The following is an 11,446-nucleotide window of genomic DNA, read 5'->3' as shown; positions in this document are numbered from 1 at the left end:
CGGCGGCGGCGTCGTCGTCGTCGTCGTCGTGGTGGAGAATCCTCTCCGCGTTTAGGAGTCTCCACCGGCATCGATTGCCGCAGCAGCTATCTCGATCGCGAGACCCACCGCCGCTGGCGAACGTGTTTGTGCGTACGCGTTTGTACGCGCGGTTTTATTTGCGTAAAAAACGTGTGTGAATCGAGAGTTCGTCCGTCCGCGGGGAGGAGAAACTTCCCTTGAAAATTTCTTCCTCGTGACAGGGTGCGTGTCCGTTTACGTCGAGGTTTAACTCTTCTCGCGGGGCGTTGTCGATCGCCCACTTCTCTTTATTTCGATCCGACGACCCGGTTCGGCATCTCCTCCTCCTCCGTCGTCGTGGCTCTATCGCCCCGGCGTCGTTGTGTATCGGCCGACTTTTAATTTCCGCCGCGGTGTTGGCCTCCTCCTCCTCCTCCTCCCTCCCTCCCATCCTCTTTCTCTCTTTCTCCTCTCTTCCTGCTTCACCGATCGGCCGCTCTCAGCCAGCGGGTTTTGTTCACCTGTCAAGACGACCTATCTGCCGCCGCCGGTGACCCAATTCCCGGCGTTTTCCGCGCCGAGAAGCGCGAATCGAGCAACGTAACGTACATTCGCCGCCGCCGCCGCCGTCGCCGTCGCCGTCGCCGCCGCGCTCGCAAAGTGTCGCGCGTATCGGCGAAGCTCCGAGAGTGGAGAGGAAGAAAAAATCGGGACGGCGGAAAGCTGTTTTTGCAAATTACATTCGAGCGAGAGAGGAAGAGCGGGTAGGGAAAGAGAGAGAGAGAGAGAGTGAGTAAGTGAGAGAGAGAGAGAGAGAGAGAGAGAGCGGATGCGAATTGATCAGGATGGGACTTACTCGAACGTGAAGCAGATCGCTCGCGCGTTTTGCTAGCTTGGCGGTGTTAAATTTAAATTGATGTCAATGGGCGTGGAGAGGAGGGGGAGGGGGGCAAATAAAGCGATCTCTTGCGCTTCGAACGAGATAAACTCGTCCTTGTAACTTACCTGCCTGCAATCTCGTTTGACGTACGTGCGCGCAGAGCAAAGGACCGTGAATCGGTTCTTGCAGCGGCGCGCGAGATTAGATTTGCTGAATTGTCGAGTAGAGGCCGAATTGAACGGGGATTGATCGATACGCGAGTAATTCTGTGACTTTTATGATTGTTGGGCAAGAGAGAGAGAGAGAGAGAGAGAGAGAGAGAGAGAGAGAGAGAGTAAGGAGGAAGAGGGAGAGAAAGAGAGTTATATAAGAATTATCAAGGACCCGTTATCACGCGCGTAATCGCGTTAGAACCGAACGGATCTCTCGGAGATTCGACTTGTTTTTTTATTTATTTCGTGCAAATAAATTCGACTGTTTTTCTGCGTGTTATCTTCGCTGATTTTTAATTTGCTCACCCGAGCGATCGATGCGCCCGAAACGACTCGGGCAGTAAATTCTTTTTCACGCGATGTTTTCCCAAATAAAACGATGCGAAAATTAACTTGCGACAACAACTAATCGATAAAGGTATATTGCACCGCAGTAACAACTAATCGATAGAGGTCAAAGTGTGTGCGAGCAAATATACGACACTGAAATCAATCATTAATATATCAATATGTATACAATAATTTAATTATAACTCAAAAATATATATATTTGTTTAGTGATATATTTAATTAAAATATATTTGCGTATTTAAGTATAAAAATTTAAATAAAAAAGTAGGACGATTGAAAATCAAACGCCGGATGCACGCGCGAAATGTATTTTCAATATTTAAATTAATACACGTAAAACAAATTCAAATTCGAACAAATCTAAACTTCATATATATGTTCTTATGCAAATAAATTCTACTTATAAATTTTAGAATTGTTATTCAATCTAAAGTTTCTTAAAATTGAAAATTTTCACGTTAAAGATATAATATATTTAAGTAAAAATGTTAAAAACTCGACGTATTTTAAGAGACGTATTTTATTAATTTTTTATTAATTAAAAAGACATATTCATACAAGATGCTGCTTCTTACATGAATTTTAAAATTATTTTTAGTTTGAATTTCAAGTGTATTAATTTACATATGCTGGATACGCAAAAATATGTTTTGCATATCTGGCATTTGGCTCTCAAACATTTTTATTTCTTAATTTAAAATATACTTATTCAACAATTTTCATTTATTTAATTAATAAAAATTATATATATATTAAATCCATTAAATATTTACCAACAATGACATCAATGTTCAACATTAATATTTTTACTTGGATATATGATTAAATTCAGAGGATTCTCTTTTTCGGCAATAAAATATCAAATATTTGTTTCGTGATGGTGTATTTCTACGTAAATGTTTAAATGTTCACGTTTGATTACATTTCTGATGTCGTTCCTTGATATCAAAATTCAAGTTTAAAAATAATCTTTATTGAGAGACCCGCGTGCACACTTGCCGCTTCCGTTGTTTTATCTCTAAGGATGAGAGAGATGGATAACAGTGTTTCCTGTATACCGTCCGGAGAAAACAAATGAATTGCAATCGGGTCGAGTGGTCGGGTTCGCGCGGTCGTCATACGCTTGAGCCTCGGCATCGGCGTTTTCGATTCGCGCCGCGCACACACACACAGTCTTTTCGGACGAGAGTGCCGCGCGTCGCGTTCTCGAAGCGGAGTGTGCGGAAGCGAGAGTGCGCGCGCTCTCGAGCGCGTGCGTGCGCGGTGCGTTGCGAGTGCAAGGGTGGAAGAAGAAGCGCGTACGATCGCGCGCGCTATTTCGGGAGTACACGCAACGACGTTAACTTGTCAAGGAAGTTTAAAGCCTCCCGAGAAGCGAGGAAGAGAAAACGTGTAACTTTCGAGAAAATTACAAGCCGCGATTGCGCTGTGAACCCGATCTCGCTCGCGAGTCTTCTCTTCCGAAATTCGCTTGCACACGTTTGCGCGCACACAGAAGGCGTTGTTGTTTTTTTGACCGAGTAAATGATTCCCACTTGGCGATCATTCATCGGACAACTCCGATCGCCGATGATCGGAGCGGCTGCGTTTCGCGGCCGAAACGCGGCGATTAAAAGCGATTTCGTCACGACATCGCGTTGAATTTGAGAACTGAGTCACTCGTCGTCGGTGACTCCGAATCGAGCGCGGCATCGAAATGCCGCGAAATGTTTGAGGTCGACGAGTTAGCCCGCGTCGACACCGCCACTTCAATGTTGCAGCCAGTCGCGCTTTGAGTTTCTCTCGGCCGTGCGAAACAAAAAAAATGAGAGAATTAACCCCGGAAAGTGGCACTTCCGGTTCGGAACTGTGACGCATTGACGTAAAACACTTGGGTGCAGTACTAATTCGGTAAGTGTTTTTTTTTTGTTTTGCCGCAGTGTATAAGATACTTCAAAAGCGAAATGTGACGTGCGCGATTGATAAATATCCGAAACGACGCATAGATAGAGACACGGTTGGTGTCATGTTGCCCGTTTGTCGTCGGGTTTCATCCTTCAGAAAAGAACAAAGTCAAACGCTTGGCTCCATTATCGCGCGTGGTGTGTTTTGCGTGACAGCTCGCCAAAGCGAACGCGCAAAACTCGGGTGAGTTTTGACCAAACCGCATCGAAACTCGCGTCTCGACTGTGTTATTTGCGTTGATCAAAATTTACGAGTTGGACGAATTTCGAATTGCCGTTTTTTTTTTTTTTTTATTGATACGGCGGATTTCCATTTCTATCGTCGAAACAACGAGACTCGGTCGAGAGAAACTTTCGAGCTGTACTATGGCGCGTACGCGAGTGTATTTGTCATGTTGTTTATTTTGGTGTTTAGTTTTGACAACAGAAATTTTTATCTGGGCGGCGCCTCTCGTCACCGAGTTTGTCTATTTTCTAGTGTTTACTAACGTAGAAAGCAATAGGGATTTAAAAGATACGACCTTTTAACTCGAATGGCGTTTATTATCTTTTGATTTATCCCGAGACTTCGTGCGCAATCGATAATCTGTTATATCACTTGACCTTTAACTGGATGGATGTGTTTAAGAGTACACCTGTCCTGTCGACGTCCTCGACACAGGTGACTTGATATCAAAATCGAAACGGATGTTGTGTTTACAGTTACGTCATGACACAGCGGCCAGTGCAGCGGACGTGCGCGACACACGTCTTCGGCATATGTTAATAATAAGTTAAATGGCGGATTAATCGGCCTCACTTTCCTGTCCTGGATTTGTCGGAGATTTTGAGATGTAACTTATTTTTTTTTTTTTTCCCGACAAGTGATACCGAAAATATCGGGAATAAATTTTATCGCGCGAGAAGTATAACAATAATATCTTTATTGAGAACACAATGACAAAAATTTATACAAAAAATAGTAAACTCTATCAATATTAAAATAATAATAATATATTATGTTTTTTTGCACAATGGAAGTTTTTTAATTTTTACAGAGAGAAGTAAATTAAATTTATTTTACACACATAAGATGTGCAAACCGAGCGTTCCACAATAAATTTTTGAAAGAAAATGAAAATTTCAATTGAAAAACTGACGTCACGTGTATTAAAATTTTTGTGTATTCTTGCACGTTTCAATAAATAAAAAAAAAAAAAAAATATTTCGCGCGAACACATTGGCCCGCACCGACCGAATAAATCGTCGCTAGTTTTCGAATTAAAGTTGATTCGAATTTTCATGTGTGTTAATTTAAAAAAAAAAAAAAAAAAAAAATATTGTATATTTGCACGTCCACTCGGCACTAGTGGCACTTGTGTCAACTTCAATATTTAGTTGAATAATCGAATGTGTTGTAATAATAATATTTCTGTTTGCGAGTTATTATAAGTAACAACAAGCAAACGCGTCATCTCGCCTTGTACTTTAACGTAAAGAAACACGACTGTGCTCCATCATTCGTTCAATAAACATGCGCGTAAAGAGGTTCAAAGGTACAAGTCGGATTGCGCGGTATTGTACAACAATAGAGACCGACAATGTTGGAACACTGGTCGCAAGGTTTGTAACTATCACTGAATGACAATAACGAAGCGACTGAAAACAACACGGTCGAGTATTCTTACTTTAGCGATTACGCGCGCGGTTATTATCTAGGCACAGAGCCTCGACGTAATACACACAATAACGTGTGACGCGTCACGTTATCTCTCGCTTCAGCGAAAGTTCGGATTTCATTGCACCTCGACGCGTGTGATCTACATTTGTTTTTATTTTATTTTTTTTTGTTTTTACCACGTCAAATGCTCAATGACACGTTCCGGGGAAGTTTCTCTAGCCGCGAGCGTCGAACAGTGTCGCGCCAGAAATTGCAGTCTCTTTCAACCTGTTCGTAATTAGTGAATTTTGATTGACGCAATTGTTCGGTTCGGACAAGAAAAGTTTTTTCACACGTTGTAGGAAGCAAAGGTCGAATTCTCTCTCTCTCTCTCTCGATTTGTTGTCGCGCGTGTAGAAAATGTCACGCGAACAATAAGTTATACAGAGAGAGAGAAAGAGAAAGAGAAAAAGAGAGAGAGAGAGAGAGAGAGAGAGAAGACAGGTCATACATACATTATATTTAGCCGAAGTTCCGAGAAGTGTTCGCGTTCTTCCTCTCTGTCGCTCTTTGCCCGCGCGAATTATAGTTCGTCTCTTCCCGAATAAGAGATCAAGTAATTCAATCGGACTGTGATGCATAAAACACACACGTGACATTGCATCGATCAGGCGGTTCGTCTATTTGCTCCCAATGATGTCATCATCATCTTTTTTGTATTGTATAAGTTTGCAAGAGAGACAAGTGTTCGGAAAATAGAAGTCAACTCGCGGAGTGTGTTTTTTTTTTTTTTCTTTTCACGACGTAACTCGCGCGCGCGAAACTTGACAAAAAGACAACGGCGGGCAACGTGATACGTATCAATATTAATTATCGCGCGCACGAACGCGGTGCAGTGAGGTCGAATTTGATCCGAACACAGATATTCAATAGCACAACCTGTGTTCACGTGTGTGCAGAACCACCGCGTTCGTGCAGTTTTGTAAGAATCGAGCCACTAGTTGCGTGACCTACCGTGTAAGTTTTTTTTTTTTTTTTTATTATTATTATTACTTGTTTGTTTTTTTTTTTAGCAACCATTACGCGTCTAAATTATTTAACACCGGAACAACCAAGAGTGTGCGTCTGCTCTCACCACATTCGTCGATTCGACCGAATCGTATTTGAAAGAACCATTTTGGTTTGATTATTTGTTAGGTTTTTAATATCTTTAAATAGTCTATTAAAAAACACAAACTTTTATAATATTTTATTAATTTTTTTCTTGTTATTAGAATAAAAACACTCGGAACAATTTCTTGCAAATAGAGATCGGTGGTAATTTGAAGTCCGTCATTTTAACGGGTGTGGTTGTTTTTAGTGCTTGGAGCGATAAGACGTTTTTTTTTTTTTTTACTTTACGTGTGATAAGTAACGTTTTTCGCAGCTGCAATGCACCACGTCGATCGATATTTTCCGTTTGACACCTGTTTTTTCCGTCGATTCCGCGAAGCGCGTACGAACTCGCGCGCGTTCCTGGAAATGTGTTTATTGGATAATCTAATCTCTCTCGCTCTCTTTCGCTTTTGTCGCACTTTCGGAACGAAAAAAATACCTGAACGAAGCCTCGGGAGAAGATCTCGTTATATCGCACGCGACGTGTGTGCGCGTAGTGTGTAATCTGCGATTTTTTTTAGCGGAGCGAAATCTCCGGCTATTGTTGTTTATATCCGATGCCGCTCTCGTCGCGCATCTTCTTTTTATAGACGAGGCAATCGTGTCGTCGTCCTTCTCTGCAACGACTTAATTACCTGTCTTTGATATCGATTTTTTAAACAAGCCGCACACGCGCTTCCGGCTAGGGTTCGATGCAACCTAGTTTCGAGGCGCGTTCACGGATTATGCACGCGCAATCTTTCGATTTTTTTTTTTTTCAGAGACAAAGCTTGTCGCACGCGAAACCGAAACGATTTAAGAGCGATTTGTGCGCGAGACAAACTACCTATCTCGATAAAGCAATTCGAGATAAATCTAATTAGAAATAAAAATAGGCCAAACATGACGAAATTGTGAGAGCGGCGTTTATTAAAGAAATAATTACTACAAAAAAAAGTCGCTTGAACAGCAAAAAAATTAGTTACCTCTCATTGACAGGAAGAAAAATTTTCGCCAATCCTATTAAATTCTCATTGCTTGGCAACGTTATTTGCAACAAAACGTTTTGCTGGTGAAACAAAAAATTCATTAGGTTTAGCAAATTTTTCCTGCTACGTTGTTTTTTTTTTTTTTCTTGTAGATATGTAAATATTAAACGTAACATTGTCAATGTTTTAAATATTTTCTCAAGTGCTTTTAATTATCGGTTAACGTCGCATTTATAAATATGTTGCAATAATTTGCATTTTCAATAATTATGTAAATATTCTGTTTAACGTTGAAAAAGAAATTGCAGTCCGCCTGTGTCTCTCCTTTTAAAAGGAAACGAAATTAGAAACAGAGGCCGTAATCGTCTCTGTTTTTCGCGCACGCGTGCGTCAACGCGCAGCGAGTCAAATCATCATCATCATCAAGCATTCAACTCTAACTGTATCTCGCTTTTTTTATCCGCGATGATGATCGTCATTTTATTCTCCTCGGGATTTACGTAATCGTTACGGACGTTTTACGGTTTCGAGTGGTACAATAAGAAGCGCTTAGGAAGGGGGGAGTGAGGTAACAATATCGGTCAAAGCACCGTTACTATTTTGCGATTAGATATAGAAAAACATATGTCGGGAATATCTCGCGAGACAAAATTATACGGCTCTTTTGTTTCGTTTTTTTTTTTTTTCTTTCACGCTTAGAGAAATCACGCGTGTATTTTTGTGAGTGGAATCGCGAACGAATAATAATAGACGTTGATATTAATATTAAAAACCCTGGTTTTGCTCGCGCGCCGATCGAAGCTTTTCCACTTTGAAGCTAAAAAGCGCGGAGCGCTTCGTTTCGCGTGCGTTGGAAACGTTTCGTCCAAGTCGCCCGACCAGGCCAGATTAACGCAAATGCGGATGTGACGTAGCTCGCGTATACACAGTAACAACTACCGGCGCTCTCCGCCTAGAATAGGTACTTCCATCCGATGTCTGTCTCTCTCTCTCTCTCTCTCTCTCTTTCTCTCGTTTCAATTAAATGTCTTTTTTTTTTTTCGTGCGATTCGCGAACATCAGTTTTCTCCAATAAGAGAAGCTGATGAGACGCTCGACGTACGCGCGAAATGTTTTTTTAAAGTGCAAATCAACACACGTTATAATTCGAATCGAATTTAAAACTCGAAAAATCATCTTCGTCTTTTTTTTATTATTGTATGCAAATATATATGTTGGAAATCTCTCGATAATTTGTCAAAAGACGGACGTGTGTAGCGTTTGACGTGAAAAATACGTCCGATAAGAAAACTCGGACGGTCGATCTTCTGCTCGCACGAAAACAAAAGTTTTGCTATTAGTAAGTATGTGACCAAGCAAAACAAATTTGTCGAGTCTGAATGTTTTTGTTTCGTCGACAAAACATTTTGTCGGCGAAACGAAAACTTCGATGAAACTGATAAACATTTTTCTTGCTTCGGTCACGTAATTAATTTCTCGTTATTCGAGCAAATCTTTTTTTTTCCGTGCTGCATTTGGATATTAACGTTTAATTGTGTGCGTGTACACATGTAGTGTGTACGTGTCAGATATGAGATATATAGATAACTGTAGAAGCAAAACGGCAGTTGAAAGATTTCTTTCACGTAATTCACTTCCGCTAATTGGCACGTAAAGAATTCAACTGCTTAATTAACGCGTTAAACGCTCATTTCACGTGAGGTGGCGGTTTCATTCGAATAGAAACAAATTTTGCGAAAAGAATTTGCAAGAAGTTGTTTATACTTCTGTATAGTTTTTAATTTTAAGCAAACATTTAAATATACAGGGTGTCCCAGAATTGGTTTAACATCTCTCGTAGGCAGGTAGAAGGAATAAAACTGAGGTGAAAAGTCTTATACCATTTTGCTAGATTCGCAATAGTTACCGAGATCTTAATTAACAAAGATCCGCGAATAAGCATGCATCGGGCTGTCTTATGCGCGTAAGACTCTGCCCGCCGCGTTTCGCGCGCTAACGGTGTTACCCATAGCGACATATGGGAGGAGCTAATATAACAGCATATACTATAACATATACATATTAAAATGTAATTGTGTGAAGCGCGCCGGGCTGTCCTACGCGCGTAAGACAGCCCGATGCACGCTTATTCGCGGATCTTTGGTAATTAAAATCTCGGTAACTATTGCAAATCCAGCAAAATGGTATAGGACTTTTCACCTCAGTTTTATTCCTTCTACCTGTCTACAAGAGATGTTAAACCAATTCTGGGACACCCTGTATATTACAAAATTTATTTATCGCGCCAAACTAATGACTTGGACGTCGCGGACGTCATCAAATTAGATTTCTATTTTAAAAAGCGACGAAAGAAGAAAAATTTGTAATTACAAAATTAATTATCTCTGTCGAGAACTCGTCGTCGGGGACGACGATGTTCGAGAGATTAAAAAACAAAATTGCTCGAGAACTTTGGAAAAACAGTCGCTAATTAATCGGCTTTAACTTAATTCAAACTCTTCATTTGCATCGAACGATCTTGCGCTAATGAGTTTGCGGCTGCGAACATCAAGTTTCTCAATTATCGCTCGTGTGATGCGCGCCAATGTGTTACGAGAGGCGTAAAGATTGATCTTTAAATCGATTAGAACGCCCGACACGTTGAATAGAATCGATCGATTAAACCGTTTAAAAAGAAAAGAGACGAGAGAGATTTGTTGATCCGTTTCGTCGGCTCGAACGAACGGAACGTACGAATTACTGAAAATTGTCGTCGTCGATGCAAGTTCCGCGATTTACGATGGACAGGGAATTGTCGCCGAGGTCACAGTCGGGATGTACGATATGTATGTATCCACGATTCGACCTAATTCGTTGATCAATTCCGCGGCGCCGCCGGAACAATTGCGAAACTTCCCGTCGCGTCCCAGGAAATCGCGTGAAACTTCAATCTTACGTAATGTTTTTTCGCAAGAAGATTTCTACGAGCGAACAGACACACACACTCGCGTGTGTCTTAATCGCTTGTCTCTTTGAAATTGAGAGAAAAATTTAAGTTTTTTTTTTTTTAGAACACAGTGTGTGAGAAAACCGTGACGAGAGAATCTCAAAAACAAGATAAACTATAAAAAAAAAAAAATTATCTTTAGAAATGAAAAAATATAAATATATATAAAACATATATATACAATCGCGTATATCTATATACGCGTCGGAACGAGATATTACATTATTTATCGGTCACTTGGCGGGCGTCATGCTAAATACCTTTGGCAATACGCAATCCTCTCGTTAATACCATTCGTCCATTCGGCGGATTGTGAACTATTTATAATAATATTACGATTACACACATACACAAATATACCGCGTAAATCTAAACTCGAATCATTCGAACCGTTACATTAACTAATTTGATAGCCGTGGATTTTTGCTTTTGCAATTGAAAATATTTTTAATTCTTATCTTCGTTCTTTCTTCCTTAAAATAAAAAAGCGTTCTTTTCTTTCACACAACTCGATTGGCGACTCGCAATCGGCGCGCTTTGTTCGCGATCGTTTGGAAATTTAAATTTCAAATCGGCGCGTTCTGAAATCGCGTCGTTTCTCGATCACACATCCGCTATTTATAACATCTGAAGCGACGGGGGGAAATTCTTTCATTCCGTAACGTTAACGCGCGATTCCGACGACAAGAGAGAGCAACGGAAGCACATTATACGCGATGACTCAGCACGTGAGAGCGTTTCGTTCTTTGATGACACGCGTAATGCGGTTGGCAAAATTTTATTCTGGCAGAATCGCGATCCGTTTTAAACGTCGTCGCTCGCGACGTCTGAGTTTTGACTCTCCGATCCGTATAAATTCATGGTCAAGTAGAACTCAGCGTACGTGTACACGCGGCGATCTTTAGCGCCACAGCCGACGACACACGCTCTTTCCCGCGCCTCGGCCAAGGGGAAAGAGCAAACCGAGCGATTCGAAGGGCGTTCACCCCGCGCTAATTCCTCGAACCTAACACTGTTTCTCATTGTTTAGCTTCTCCACCGTTCTCGAATAAATCGAACTTTCGTTCGAACGATGACTAGACGTGAGCATTCAATTTTCAAACACGGACTGACGTGAGATAAATACCCCCAATGATCGAACGATTCATCGTTGGCCGAACATTAAAGAAACAATTACAAAAATGTATATTTAATACATGCGAAAAATTTTAGAAACTAACAATTGAAAATTTATAGGAATACATTGAAACATTGAGAGAATTGTTACGGTAATTATTTACGTATCTAATAATCACGTTTTCAAACAAACGTT

At 40.9% G+C, this 11,446-nt stretch overlaps 1 protein-coding gene across 8 annotated transcripts in view; it reads left to right on the top strand.

Moving 5' to 3' along the window:
- Window positions 1–11,446, top strand: part of LOC109853478 (spectrin beta chain) — a 35,177-nt gene that overhangs the window by 479 nt on the left and 23,252 nt on the right. Inside the window, exon 1 of one of the 8 annotated variants that reach the window (XM_020425636.1) lies at window positions 746–764. The exons of 6 other annotated variants lie outside the window; for them this stretch is intronic. The gene's annotated coding sequence lies outside the window, so the exon portion shown is untranslated. Of the gene's footprint in view, window positions 1–745; window positions 765–3,130; window positions 3,334–11,446 lie in introns of those variants that run through there. One more of the 8 variants, XM_020425635.1, reaches the window with a different exon arrangement.

Source organism: Pseudomyrmex gracilis, unplaced genomic scaffold (assembly GCF_002006095.1).
Source record: "Pseudomyrmex gracilis isolate BER0280 unplaced genomic scaffold, ASM200609v1 scaffold_48, whole genome shotgun sequence".
Classification (NCBI taxonomy): domain Eukaryota; kingdom Metazoa; phylum Arthropoda; class Insecta; order Hymenoptera; family Formicidae; genus Pseudomyrmex; species Pseudomyrmex gracilis.
Note: the sequence above shows the minus strand (reverse complement) of the source record. Positions and strands in the feature narration are given on the sequence as shown.